Source organism: Melozone crissalis, unplaced genomic scaffold, assembly GCF_028551555.1.
Source record: "Melozone crissalis strain CALT ecotype California unplaced genomic scaffold, PUWL_Pcris_2 ptg000018l_1, whole genome shotgun sequence".
In the NCBI taxonomy this organism is placed as follows: domain Eukaryota; kingdom Metazoa; phylum Chordata; class Aves; order Passeriformes; family Passerellidae; genus Melozone; species Melozone crissalis.
Genome location: NW_026535796.1, coordinates 30,658,675 through 30,672,102, shown reverse-complemented (window position 1 = coordinate 30,672,102; position 13,428 = coordinate 30,658,675).

Here is a 13,428-nt window from a genome sequence, read left to right as displayed (position 1 = left end):
AGTTCTTCCTGGTGTAACATTTGATCAGGAACTCCATCACAGTGAAGATATTGCTGGATTAGATAATGAATTTTGGACTTTTTTTATGTGAGCACGACATCTAAGCAAAGCCACTATTTTTCCTTTAACAAGTAACAAAAAGAATTTTTAGTTGCAACTCAGTCTTTCTTCATCTTGTATAGAGCAGATTTTTTCAAGGTCACAGGGGACTTAGGCTCTTGAGTCTTGTTTTCCAAAATGGTTTCAGTTTTAAAAAGCCACTGAAGAAAAACCAGTGAGATTGAAATATCATTTCTGAGCATGAGACCAACATCTCCATTATTTACAAATATTGCAATGGATTTAATGTTAAACCCTTGCCTTTACCTGTAGGAGTCCAGATAAAACTGCCAGCTGATTTCTTTTTTCTTCCATTTCTTTGCATAGTAATGTCTAGATTTTAGATATAGTAAGGTAGTACTTAAGATGAAAAGTTCTCAGATAATCTTTGTTCCACAGAACCCTTGAGTAATCCTGAAAAAGCTGTTTATTACATCCTTCTTCACTGTAGAAATTTGTTCTTCTGATAACGGGACCAGTGATGTAAAATGTAAAAAGTGTAAATTTTACCTTCTCACAGCAATGATTCCAGGATGGAGCAGTCATATAGTGTGGGGAGTCATACTACAGAAGAGGCTGCAAAACATTTTACTTTAATTACATTCCTGACTGCAAGTGTAGCCTTCTCTGTCTTCTGCACTTGTAACATCTTTGCCATGGAGGGAAGAAGTGGATCAAGAATTCATTTCATGAAGGATTTAGAACAGGTAGCTGGATCCCTAACTGTCTTGAATAGTAAACAGTAAATGGCCTAATGCAGTGCAACAAATTAAATTAATTCCTTTCATGTGTATTGTCTGCACCTAGCCTTTCTTTTCTCTCTTAAAAGAAAACAGGTCTAATACCTCCCATGTAAAACAAAACCATATATCATAGTTAATTAAGTAATTGCTCTAAATTGCCATAACTAACGGATGCCTGCCTAAGTATGTTCACATTGTGAATCCACAGAAAAGGACATAAGGAATTAAGGAGATTCAAATGGAAGAGAGATCACTAGATTAATTACTTTACTGAAAATATTGCCTCTCATACAAGAATGGATGCTTTAAAATTCCAGAGATGATAAATGAAGAACTTCATTAATTTAGGTCTTTACCCTTGAAGGAAATGCCTTTTAATATATACATACAATTTGTTTTCCTTCCTCCCCTCCTTTCTGCTCTCATCTTTTTGGCTGTAGACATACAAAGCAGCATCATTGTGATCCAGGATTTATTTGAAGAGATTTCATCTGGAATGGAGTCAAGCAGAGCAGTGGCAGGGGAGCTTTTACAGATTATGACCTGTAATCTCATTAATACTCTGAAACACAAAGACCCAAATGTTGAGTAATTTTGGGAAAGACTACATCCTATGTGGCTACATGCCCTTCTGACAAGACATCCTGGAGGCCAAGATGAAACCAGCTACTCAAAAGTCCAACATAGATAAAATGCTGCTTATATAACAACTGACACTTAAATTTAATATTTTCAACAGGAGCAACATAAACATTAAATCCCAAGACCATCTCTTCACTCTCTGTCACCTTGCACAATGCTTCTCCTCACAATAAAGGCATGCTCAAGACTTAATGAAATATAATTTCACCCAGTACTGCTAAAGACAGCAGGTCAGTGGCCATTAAAAGCAAAAGCTTTTAATCTCTCTTTTGGAGTTCATCAGGCAGTAAACTGGTTCACTGAGGCTGGCTCTGGTCCTTAGCTCTTGAGTAAATTTCACTCTCTCATGAAAAGCTAATTATAGATATAAAAGTACACTTAGCATCTTGAGCTTGAAAAGCTAGAACAATGTCTAAACAAAAGTGCTGTGTCTAGATCAGAAGTTTGTCATTACTGTCAAATGAAATACCAGCAAGATTGTTATGGTTTGTAAGTAGCTCCTTATGCAGACCATGCTGAAGAAAGCTTTCCTGGGGTGGGTGTATATTTTTAAATGGTGCAGAGGCTCACTTTGAAAGGCCTTCTGGCATGACTTCTTGGGAACAGGTGGCAGAGCAGCAGTAGCTGTAAGGTGGTTTATCCTCACATTAATTCTTTGGTACTCTCCTTCATCACAGAATCATAGAATTATTGAATGCTCTATGTTGGAAGACGCTCATCAAGATCATAAAGTTCAACTCTTGGCCTTGCACAGGACACTCCAAGAATCACATCATGTGCATGTGAGCATTGTCCAAATGCTTCTTGAATAGAGACAGGCTTAGTGCTGTTCCTTGTGTAACCTGTTCCAGTGCTCAGTTATGGTCTGGGTGAAGAACCTTTTCCTGGTATCCAACCTAAACCTGCCCTGGCTCAGCTTTGTTTTGTCCCTGGTCACAAGAGTGAAGTGTTCAGTACCTGCCCCTCTGCTTCCCCTCATGACCCAAATGAGGTCTCCCTTCAATCTCCTCCTCTCCAGGCTGAGCAGACCAAGTGAGCTTGACCATTCTCCATAATGCTTCCCCTCAAGGCCTGTCACCATCCTTGTGACCCTCAAGGAAAGTGCATGGAGCTGAGTCAGGAGAGGTTTATGTTGCACATTAGGAAAAGTTTCTTCCCCCAGAGGAGGTTGGGCACTGGAACAGGGTCCCCAGGGAAGGGTCACAGCACCAACCTGTGAGAGTTCAAGGAGTGTTTGGACAGTGCTCTCAGGCGCAGGGTGTGACTCTTGGGGTGTCCTGGGCAGGGCTAGGAGTAGGACTTGGTGATTCTTGTGGGTTCCTTTCAGCTCATCATGTTCTTTGATTCTCTCTGAGGAAAGCCTCTTAAAACCTCATTTTTTTTTTAATTGAAGGGAGTTTATAATTTTAAACATATAGTATTTCTCTACTGTGGAAGTTCAAAAGACAGAAAGAAAGCCTTTTGAACTTGCTGAAAGCCTGTAGCCATGTACCTAAAGCCAGAGCTTGTTGGAAAGCTAAACCACCTTCTGGTGGCAACCCTGCATATAGATGCAGAGAAAACATTTCCTTAATTTCTGTTTTGCTAACAGGTTCAGTTCATTATCTACTTCTTTCAAAACTGTAAAACTGATTGAAATTTTTAAACAGCAGGAAAACTTTTTTTCTTCTTCTAGTCTATGAATAATAGCTAGGGGAAATGAATTGGATTATTTATAAAATCTTGGACATAGTAACTAAAAAAAATCACTTCTTTCTGTCTTTAGTAAAATTGGATATAAATTAAAACCATGTTTATAAAACTATACTTGATTGTTGTAAATGAAACAGTAAAAAAATTAAAATTTAAGGGATCTAAAAATATTATTTATCAAGATGTTTTACTGCTCATTTACTTCGTAGAATAAACTTTTCCTTAAGGAAAATAAAGTACAAATGCAGAACAAGACAATATTCAATGGTACAAATCCAAGCTTCCTGTGTGCTCATTTAAATCATTCCACCCTGAATTCAGTCTTTCCAGTCTCTGTGCTTGTGGTAGTAGAGTTTTCTGGCCTTCCTTTAGTTCCTCAGCGTCTTTGTGGTAATGGTTGTGCCTAAAAAGGGAATGAAATGTTCCAAGTGACTTCACACAGACATGCCTAGGGCCTGATCCAAGTCTATTGACGAGGCTGGAGCCCTTCCATTTGCTTCAGTGAGCTTTGAATTGGATATTTTATAAGGATGTTGCCTCCTGGCTTCCTGATACGATAGACATGCACAAAGAGGGCCATATTTGCACTGCTCCTTCTTTTGTACCCTACTGAACAGTACCTTCGTATCTAGCTTGCTCTCACCATAACTTACTGTCCTACTGAAAGAACCATTTTAGGTCTTTTTCTTTGATTTAGGTCATTTAGGAATATTGTATTAACTGTGCTTTCATTTCTTTTTTGTAATGAAATATGACTTGATTACCTTCTATTCATAAATCTAATTTTTCTAGATTTCCTCTGCTAATATTTCTCTGTTGCTAACAAGAAATTTTTGCTCCCTCCAATTCAGCATAGTTTATGAAAATTCTTAGCTTTATTTATTGAGTTTCTGGGGTTCTGAATGAAGTAAAAAAAGGTCTTGTGTAGTACAGATTTCTGTGGTAATGTAGGTTTCTCTCTGCCATTGACTATGATGCTTTATATCAATACCTTGTGTATACAATCATCCAGGTTGTCATATCAAGTGATAACTATCTTCCAAATCAAAATAATCTGAATTTTATAAAACCTAGTAGTAAATAGAGCTTAATGTTTTATCAGAATCCAAATGTAGTGCAGCCAGCACTATAAACTTCACTTCATGTTCCTCCAGACAGTTTCTTACAGACTTCCTTACCTTATCAAATAAGGGCATCAGTTACTCTGTCAGAAAATAAAATCATGTTCAACTATTAAATTTTACTAGTTTTACACTCACAGTGAGTATTTTGTATGACTATTTAGTCATACAAATGTTTAGTGGCCCTGTTCCTCCTCTCCATGGCATACAAAGTAGTCACTCTTCAAGTTCTGAACACTTTTGAAAGCTGAAATCCCTTCCCTTCCCTTCCCTTCCCTTCCCTTCCCTTCCCTTCCCTTCCCTTCCCTTCCCTTCCCTTCCCATAGTCCTGTACGTCTTACTTTATCAGGAATTAAAATATATAAATGTGGAAATTGTACAATTTCATAACTTTACTCTTTTGGTACTGCTAGAGTGTCAGTCATCTTAAACAAGCAGCTCAGAAGCGCTCACATATTCCAAGTATTCTCTTTTTCTGTTGTTCAGTCTTTCCCAATATAAATTTTACTGTGCCTGTCTGCCTTAATTTTTATGCCCTTTTCCTCCTAACCCTAACCCTAACCCTAACCCTCTACTTCCTTTGAAGAAATTATCTTAAAATTGTTTTTACTGTACCTTATACAGTTTTAAGGCATCATTTTAATTTCTCTTTTCAACTATGACCGGCACTTTGCTCAACCTTGCTCCTTCTAAAGTAAACAGGAGTGCAAATGGTGCATCCAGATGGCTCAGGAACAGCAGTAAGCTGACATTTCTCAATGGATATACAGTTCACCTCTGTGGCAGGGTGAGATCAAGCCTGGAACTGCCCCACCAGGCAACTCGGTTTCCATGTGAAGGCAGATCAGGAAAGGAGCTGTAACATATCTGAAAATACTCTTGATGAACACACAGGGTAAAATACCTTGTCTGTTAGACTGGCTTTATCCTAGGTATTACAGAGACAACTTTCTTTTGCTAAATTACATCACTTGGTTGAAATGCTTTCTGTCTTCTCTGAGTTTTGGGTTTGGGTTTTTTCTCCCCTTTAAGTTCTTTCTGTTTTCAATTTCCACAGCAACATGTTGATTCTTGCTAAAGTCTTATTCCATCATTCATTATGAATTCACAAGGCTGCCTCCTGAACCTCACGCTCAGATTTTTTTATTTTCAGTACCAAGTGTACTAATATGTTTTGATAAAAGTGACATTGTGGCATCATAGGCTTCTTGTCAACTTGCAAATTTTAAATCTTCATTTTGGTCTTATTCATTACATCCTAAAATCATTCCTCAGGTAAAATTTTCAGAGGATTCAAAGAGAACTTTCTCTGAATTAAGACTGTAGTTTCAGGTTTCTTTGGTGGGTTTCCACTGCAAAATTTGACCTGCCTGATGAAGAAGGTGTGATGTTTTTACACCATGCTTGTGTTATATTGAAAAAAAAAAGGAAAAAAGAAAAAAAAAGAAAGAAAAAAGAAAAGAAGCTGCTTTCCAGCTTTGTTTCTTTCTTCCAAGTAAAAAATTTAAAATTATTTAATCTCTTATTTTATACACAGCGCTACTATTAATATCATGAGGAAATACACATCCATTTAAGGAGTAGTAGATTCTTTTATATTGTTAAAAAATAAGGAAGTAAGACACCTGCTACATTAGATGAAGGAATAACTGAAATAAACTCAAGAAACCTTGGTAAATAAATTTCAGTCAAAAAATCCTGAAGTGGCAAAGAATGATTGTGAATCTTCAGAACAAACAAACAAAAAAAAATCAAAAACAAAAGGTAAAACCACAGAACATTGAAAGCAGTGTGTTTCTAATAGGCTTTCTGAGCATTAAAGCTCTCTTAAAAACATCAGTCCCAACTGCATGGGCAACCTGAGGAGTGACTGAACTCAAGCTCTGGAATCACAGAGCACAAACCAGTGTCTAAACTTAACCCACTGAGAGGGGATGTTGCACCTTCTTGTCAATGGTAGACTAGTCCTCCTAGGGTGGCCCATTTCTTTCATTCTTTGAAGGTAGAAAATGTCAAAGTATATAGGAGGCATTAATATAATAAGCCTTTAGGGAAGCAACAAATTATTGTAGAACATGGTTCCTCTAGATGTGAGTAGAGTTCTCTTTACAAGTAATTTAACTATCAGACTGTGAGAAAAAATAAATGGTTTTCTGACAGTCAGTTTGGCTGACTCCCCCACCATCAGCAGATGCTCTTGCTCAGGACACAAGTCCCAGATTTTTTTTCTTCATGTTCACACTATGTGAAATAGCAGGACTCTGATCTTGAGTTCTCATTCCTCTGGGCAGAGCTCCAGCTCTAAGCTCACCTCATGTATCTTATGTGTGGCTGCCAGGCAGGTAAAGACAATTGTCCTTTAGAAACTACAAAGCAGATTTAGAGGCCTGTGAATACTTTGTTACTGAGACTGATACACCCTCCTAATTTTTGGCACTGCTCCTTGGAGGAAAAAAGTAATCATGAAATACAGTAGGGATAATTACCAAATTGAGAAGAGAAAGCTTTCAGATGAGCAACAGGCATATTTTGGAGGAGGGAGAGGAGAGTGTTTGCTATTTTTAATTACAGCTCATTAGACTCAGAGAATCAGCTCTCAAATCAGCGGGGAGACTGGCATTACTTCAGTAAAAGTCAAATGAAACACCAAAATATCATATAAATTGGAAGTTTCTTTGCTCTGTTTTGAATTGTTTTCCTCTATAAATCTGCTTCTTTTGGCTGCACCACTTCATCATATAAACACAGCCTAAGTCAGATCTCTAGAGGGAAACATCTGATGCTGAAGATCCAGCACCCATACCATGAATTTTCTAATGTATATCCACCTAAAGGATGGGAAAATGATTCTTTCAAACTTGCTTTAGTTTGGTGCTGTACATCAGAGCTGTGTGATAGAGCTCCTATACATTAGGGCATTGGGCCATAAGTTAAAAAATGTTTTACCTGAGAGCAGTGCAGGCTGTGTGCTTTCACATCACCTGCAATGTGAAGCAAAGTCTGGAAAGTGGAAATATTGTGATCTACTGCTCAAAAACATGCTTTGAATCCAAATGAAAATGGTTGTATTAGTATAAATCATCCTAAATATTAATGTTCTGCAGCAAATTAAGGCTATAAAAGTTGTAGGCGAACTTCTGCAAGTAAATGGTCAGCAACTGGGAGAGATATGGCAGCTAATTTTTGACCATGAAGTGGGTAAGTGGCAGCATAGGAATATGTGGTACAAATCCCACATTCATATCCATAAAGATAAACAACTCCCTAAGTGATGCGAGTGTGATATCACATCCCTGAAATATATCTAATTGTAATATAAACACTACTAATTGCAGGTTTGGTGCATTTTGATGTCACCAAGAGTCTGTCATGGGGCAGTGATTGTAGAAAATTATTTATGCTATTGCAACCTCATGTTTTACCTTCCTTATGTTAGCATTCTTTTGAGTCCCTTTTTTTCTTTGTCATATATTTCTCCTTATATTTAAAATGTGGAAGTTGATGGATTTGGTGTAAAATTGGTTTAATTGAGATTTCATTTAGATTCTACTCTATAGTATAATGAAATTCCAACTATTCTAGCACTGTAATTAATTAGAAACCTGTTTAAGACATAGAATGGTATGTCTCAATTTCTAAATTGCCTATCAAGAGCATTGCATTAAATTTTGATGTTTTCATGCGGAAGTAGTACTGATGTCTATAATAAAATGCCTTTGGATCTGAGTTCAGAGGGTGATTCTGAGACTGAAAGGAAATGAGTCCAAGTGATATATAAAATGTAAATCCTCACATGTACATTAATTCTGACCACTTGAAACCTTTGTGTCTGTCCTTCACACCTTTTTCTTATGTCTCTTTCTTCCATCACTTTCTCATTTATGTGAAAGGCTCAGCTACATGTGAATGACACAAGAGTTCTCTCCGAGATATGAGAGAAACAGGTACAGAAAGAACTTCCTTTACACGATTTTTTCAGAATTGCCCTGCAACCCTGTGCAGACAATACATTCCTCATCACAGGTTGGCTCAGATTTCAGAAAGATGGGAAGGAGCAGAAAGGCTAACACAAAGCTATATGTCTACACAGAGCACTGGTCCAGTAATTTTTGGGGAGATAACTGCCATAATACCCATCTATAAGAATTAATTGCAGGAAGGAATATGATGTGCAAATGCTATTAATCCATTGCCATCAAGAGTGCCATCAAGAGCACAATATTCTTGCCACAACCAAAAAGGGATCAATAATCAAATGTTTGAAACCAGATTCAGGGTTGGCTTTTTTAGCTACAGTTTCCTCACAAAACCCTTAAGCAAACAGCATTTTCTAGGCCATGTAAAAATAGGGATCTGACATGAGTTAGTCTGACTTCTTGTTCAAAGCATTTGAAACGGACTAATTTAAGTAATGTTAACGCAAGGAAATACATTCAATAATTGTTGCTCGTGTTTACACTCCTTCTCTTGAAAATTCAGCAGAAATATAAAGTGCCTAGCACCAGAAGAACAATATTTGCATGATATAATTATTTTTCCACATGAAAGAAAAAAATGCTCTGTAGAATTAATGGTATTACAGAGTGAGCAGACAACATGATGAAATTGAATAAAGCTTATGGGGCAATGATAGGCATTGATTGCATGTGTTGCAGCAAGATGATGCAAATTTCAGGTATTCTTTTTGGGCCTCCCCTCAGAATACAAAGTAATAATTTTACTGCTTTGAAACCAGAGATACTCCAACTAAAATTTTCAGGAAGCTTTGAAAGGAAACAGACATTTATTATAAGCACTTTTCGTAGAGGTAAGAAACGTCGTATTGGAGGAGGGAATTACAGGGAAGTTATTCTTCATTGTGTACAGATAAAGCAATATTTTATTTTTTTTTCTCTTATTTTATCTTTGATATAGTAAGATAAGCATTGGTCTTTGGTGCACTGACTAAAGTTTTCTGTTAGTTTTTCATGTGATAGTCATGCTTTGAGCATGTCTATAGATATACGGCATGGTGTAAAGGAGCCAGTGCACACTTAAAACATTAAAAACCTTTTACTAACTTTTACAGCTTTCCAATTACCTACCCTTCTCAAAGCATGCTATGAATCAAATCCTCTGTGTTCATGGTAAAGTAGTACTTTTGAAAGGTACTTTAGACGTTGAAATCTTCTATTGAGCTACATAGCAGAATTAGTAATAATTGTCCAATTTTGCCCATTACTACTTGTCCAATTCACTGACTGGATTGACTGTTTTCAGAGAAAAACTGTCATTCACATTGGAGACCTCTGCAATGGTTACTCTCTTCTTCCTACACTTGAATAAAATACATGGTACTCATGTATTTATGAAATAAATATTATTGCTGGAGTTCAAATCTCTTCTTTCCTGTGGTATTAGTTCAGTTAGCTAAGTCTCTACCCACATGAATCTCTTTAATATAGTAGCTGTTAACCTGCATTATCAGATATTTTCCATCACAGCTTTAATTTTCTGTCTAGAAAAGGGCTTTGTTGATTTAGATTGACAAGGAAGATACCAGTTCTTTTCATTTGTTTCATTGACTTTGGTAAGGCACCAGCCAGGAAGTGGAGCTACATCTGTCATTTACAGATACACTATTTACATTTACAGATTCTGTGTAGATTCCCACTAAGTGAATTTAAGGTACCATCAGCCGGCAGTGCTCAGAAGTAGCTGTGTCACAGCTGTTCTGTTGTGGGTTATTCTCATTAATGATAAATTAATAGCATGATAAAATATCTGGGAAATAATATCAAGAGAGATAAGAAGCCATTTTGAACTCTATTACATAGATTTAAAGGGAGAAAAAAGATCCTTAAGTCAGTGGACTTCAGATGTATAGAATAACACAATGAGTTTACATGCATGTGCAAATGCCAAAAAGGGGAAAACTATTTCGAACAAATAATGTTAAATCCAGAAAAAAAATGCGTTGTGTATCATTCCACTAATATTTTATCTGAGAAAATAACTATGTGAGGGGCTAATCCTGTTCTCTACACGTACAAAACTCCCTTCAAGTCAGTGAGAGTTTTGCTGGTGTTAGAACTGCCTGATTAGTACCCAAATTTATTCAGATTTACAGTTTGAACTGACTCCTAATCTTTCCAGCAAAAATACAACACTTAGTGGTCCCGAATTCAGTGAAGACGTCCACATAGACAGATTCTTATTTACAGCCAGAGTGATTTACAGGGGCAGAGACTAAATCTGCCATTAAGATTGTTGACATAGCCTTCCTCAAAAGCAGGCCAAGAAACATTAACGTAAAACTCTCTTCTTATTACTGAGTGTTGTTTATAGCTGTTCTGTCAGTTGCTCACCTCATATAGATTCAGTACAACTGCTCACGAATTCATTCCCCAATGCCAATTTTTGTGCTTTATTTCCCTTTCTGTTAAAGAGGCCTAACTGCAGCAAAGTAAATATTCTTCTGGTACTGGGAATATCGAATTTATATACAAATTCCATGAGAAGCTTTTATATATAGGCAGGCCATCAGCTTAATAAGATTATAAAATCTGCTTGTTTCATTAAGCTGCAAGAGCATTCCATTTGCAGTGGCTTTTTGGACACTGTGACAGTGTACCATTGCACATGAACTTGTGCTCTGAATAAGAACTTCAAAGCAATTTTAAAATCTTTTACAAAATCTTCTTGAATATTCCAGATAGATTCTATTCTCTTGGCATTGTCAGAACAAGTGATTAAAATTAACAAGGAACATACCAATTAAAATAAACAAGCAACATACCAAAACACACAATCTGAAATGAAACTCCCCACCATATTACTAGAAAAAGAAACTGTAACTTGTTTTACCTGTCCACCAAAAATAATTTATATAATCTGGATAAAATATGCAACTTTGGTGAAGAAATAGAAAGAAAAACCATGAAACTAATGCATTTGTAATTTTGAAGAAAATATGGCAATATTTCCAGCTAATATCCTGGCTATATAACTGTACAAATACCTTTCGAATCAAGTCTTTCAAAATAAGGGAGAGTTTTATACACCATCCTTGTAAACTGAAGAGGATTTATGATATGTTAGGAAATCATTTTATTACCCAAAAGACTTGAGAACTTCTGGGATGACTGGTCTTCCTTCAAAAGAAAATACTGTCCTATCTACAATATCTTTGTGATAAGAGCACTCCTCAAACATGGAAAATAGTTTAAATTACTCTGCCTCAGGAGACTTGAATCTTCATTTTCAACTGTTTGGCTCATGTTGCAACCACAAAACTGCAAGGATTTTGGAAAGGAAATCCTTGTTAGTCCTGTCTATTGAATTATGAAATATTCACAAGGACAGAGGCTGTGAACGGAGCTCTGCATCAGTTAAGACACCTGTTGGACTTGATGTAGTACAAAAGACATGGGTTTAAATCCTCAGTCTTTTTCATTAAGAGTTCAATGAAAGCAGATATTTCCCTCTGGATTTTAAAGCTGAACTTTCAGCTCCTAGGGAATTTGAAACAAAAATACCTTGGACACTCAAGTTAACTCCAAGCATATTCTAACTACAGCATCAACATCACCCAGTGTCAAGTGCTGACTTAGAAATTTGAATGGCACTGCTGTCTGTGAGGACAATGCACATTCTTTCTGTTTTCTGATTCCTTCCTGTAAATATAGACCATATAGACCAATTGTTAGTATCAATGTCTTTGTTTATATGCAGTCAGGATATTATCTATGGTATCATATATCATTATTATAGCTCAGAACAAGCTGGCCTTATAGTTGCACTCCTTGTGTCATTATGCTTTTACTTTTGTTGGAGTGTGTTATAATAAATACCAAGCATATAATTGATTCTTTGCATGAAGTCTATATTTCTTGGGCAACATATTTACTGTTATCCCACTGCAAGACATACATTCCAACAACAGTAACTCCTGGGAGCAGAGTAACCAATTATATTTAATTTTGTGAAATGAATTACTTTTTACAGAGTAATGTATAATTAGAAAGCTAATGTCAGATGTAACCTCTGTGTATAAAAAACTACTGTTGCACCTAAAAACCCAAACCAACTTGAGTACTTCCTTTCTCCAAAGGAAATAATTAAAAGTTAAATCAGAGAAGCGTGGTAAGTTATGCAATTAATTATTGGAAGAGCATCTGGATCTTGAAAGATTTAGCAAGCACAAGGAAATAATTGCAGGATCTTCATTAGGTTTGGTACATTTTGCATAACTTTTTTGCTGTTAAATGAATCATTGCTATTTGTCACTCAGATATTTCTGAAGTAATTAAACTACAACATATCCTGGCTTGGTCCATGATATACATCTATGGTGCTATTCCAGAGGTCAAACTCTGTGATAGTCTTGATTATTTCTGATTTATTGTCAAGGCAGATGCATGGTTTTTGTATGTGTTCTTCACATCTCTGCTGAGTTTGTAAAACATGCTGAGCAATATGAGCTAGGTCATGCTGCTCTTAAAAATGTGTTTTGCAGAAGATTTAATAGAAAAAAAAAGTGGACTAAGTATAGGATTTTGTACTCATTGCTGGAATCATGGTCCATATCACAGTCAGTTTATATTACAGTAGTATTGAGCTATATGTTGAATTTTGCTTAAAACTCCATTGCTACTATGAAGGATGATCTTTAGTTTCAAAAGCACAGAAAGAGAGAGTGAAAGAGAACTGAGGCAGTAGAGCCACAAGCCATATTATCTGTGAAAGTTATATTTAATGTAGGCCTTGATAATTAAAAGTTTTCTAAGAGCTCTGAAAAGCATTCAGATCATCAGATTTAATGACTTTGGGGTGCCTAAATTAGGTGTTTCAAATTTGGGAGCCTAAATTCAATCTACATGACCTAAATTAAAATCTGTCATTTAAATAGGGGCGATCAGAATTTCTGAAAAACAACTCTCATGTTTCAAGACTCAAATATGGATTAAGATCCCCAGTTTTGAGACCTACATTCAGTTATTTTGCACTAGATCATGATGTTCTTTCTTTTAGAGCTGCAGAGAATGTGGAGGGAGCCAACATGTCTAGAGCAGCACAACATGGGCATTTCTCTATTCAGATCTTGTTTTTGTAAGAATGGATGAATTTCTGGGGTTTTTTTCCCTGTTTCC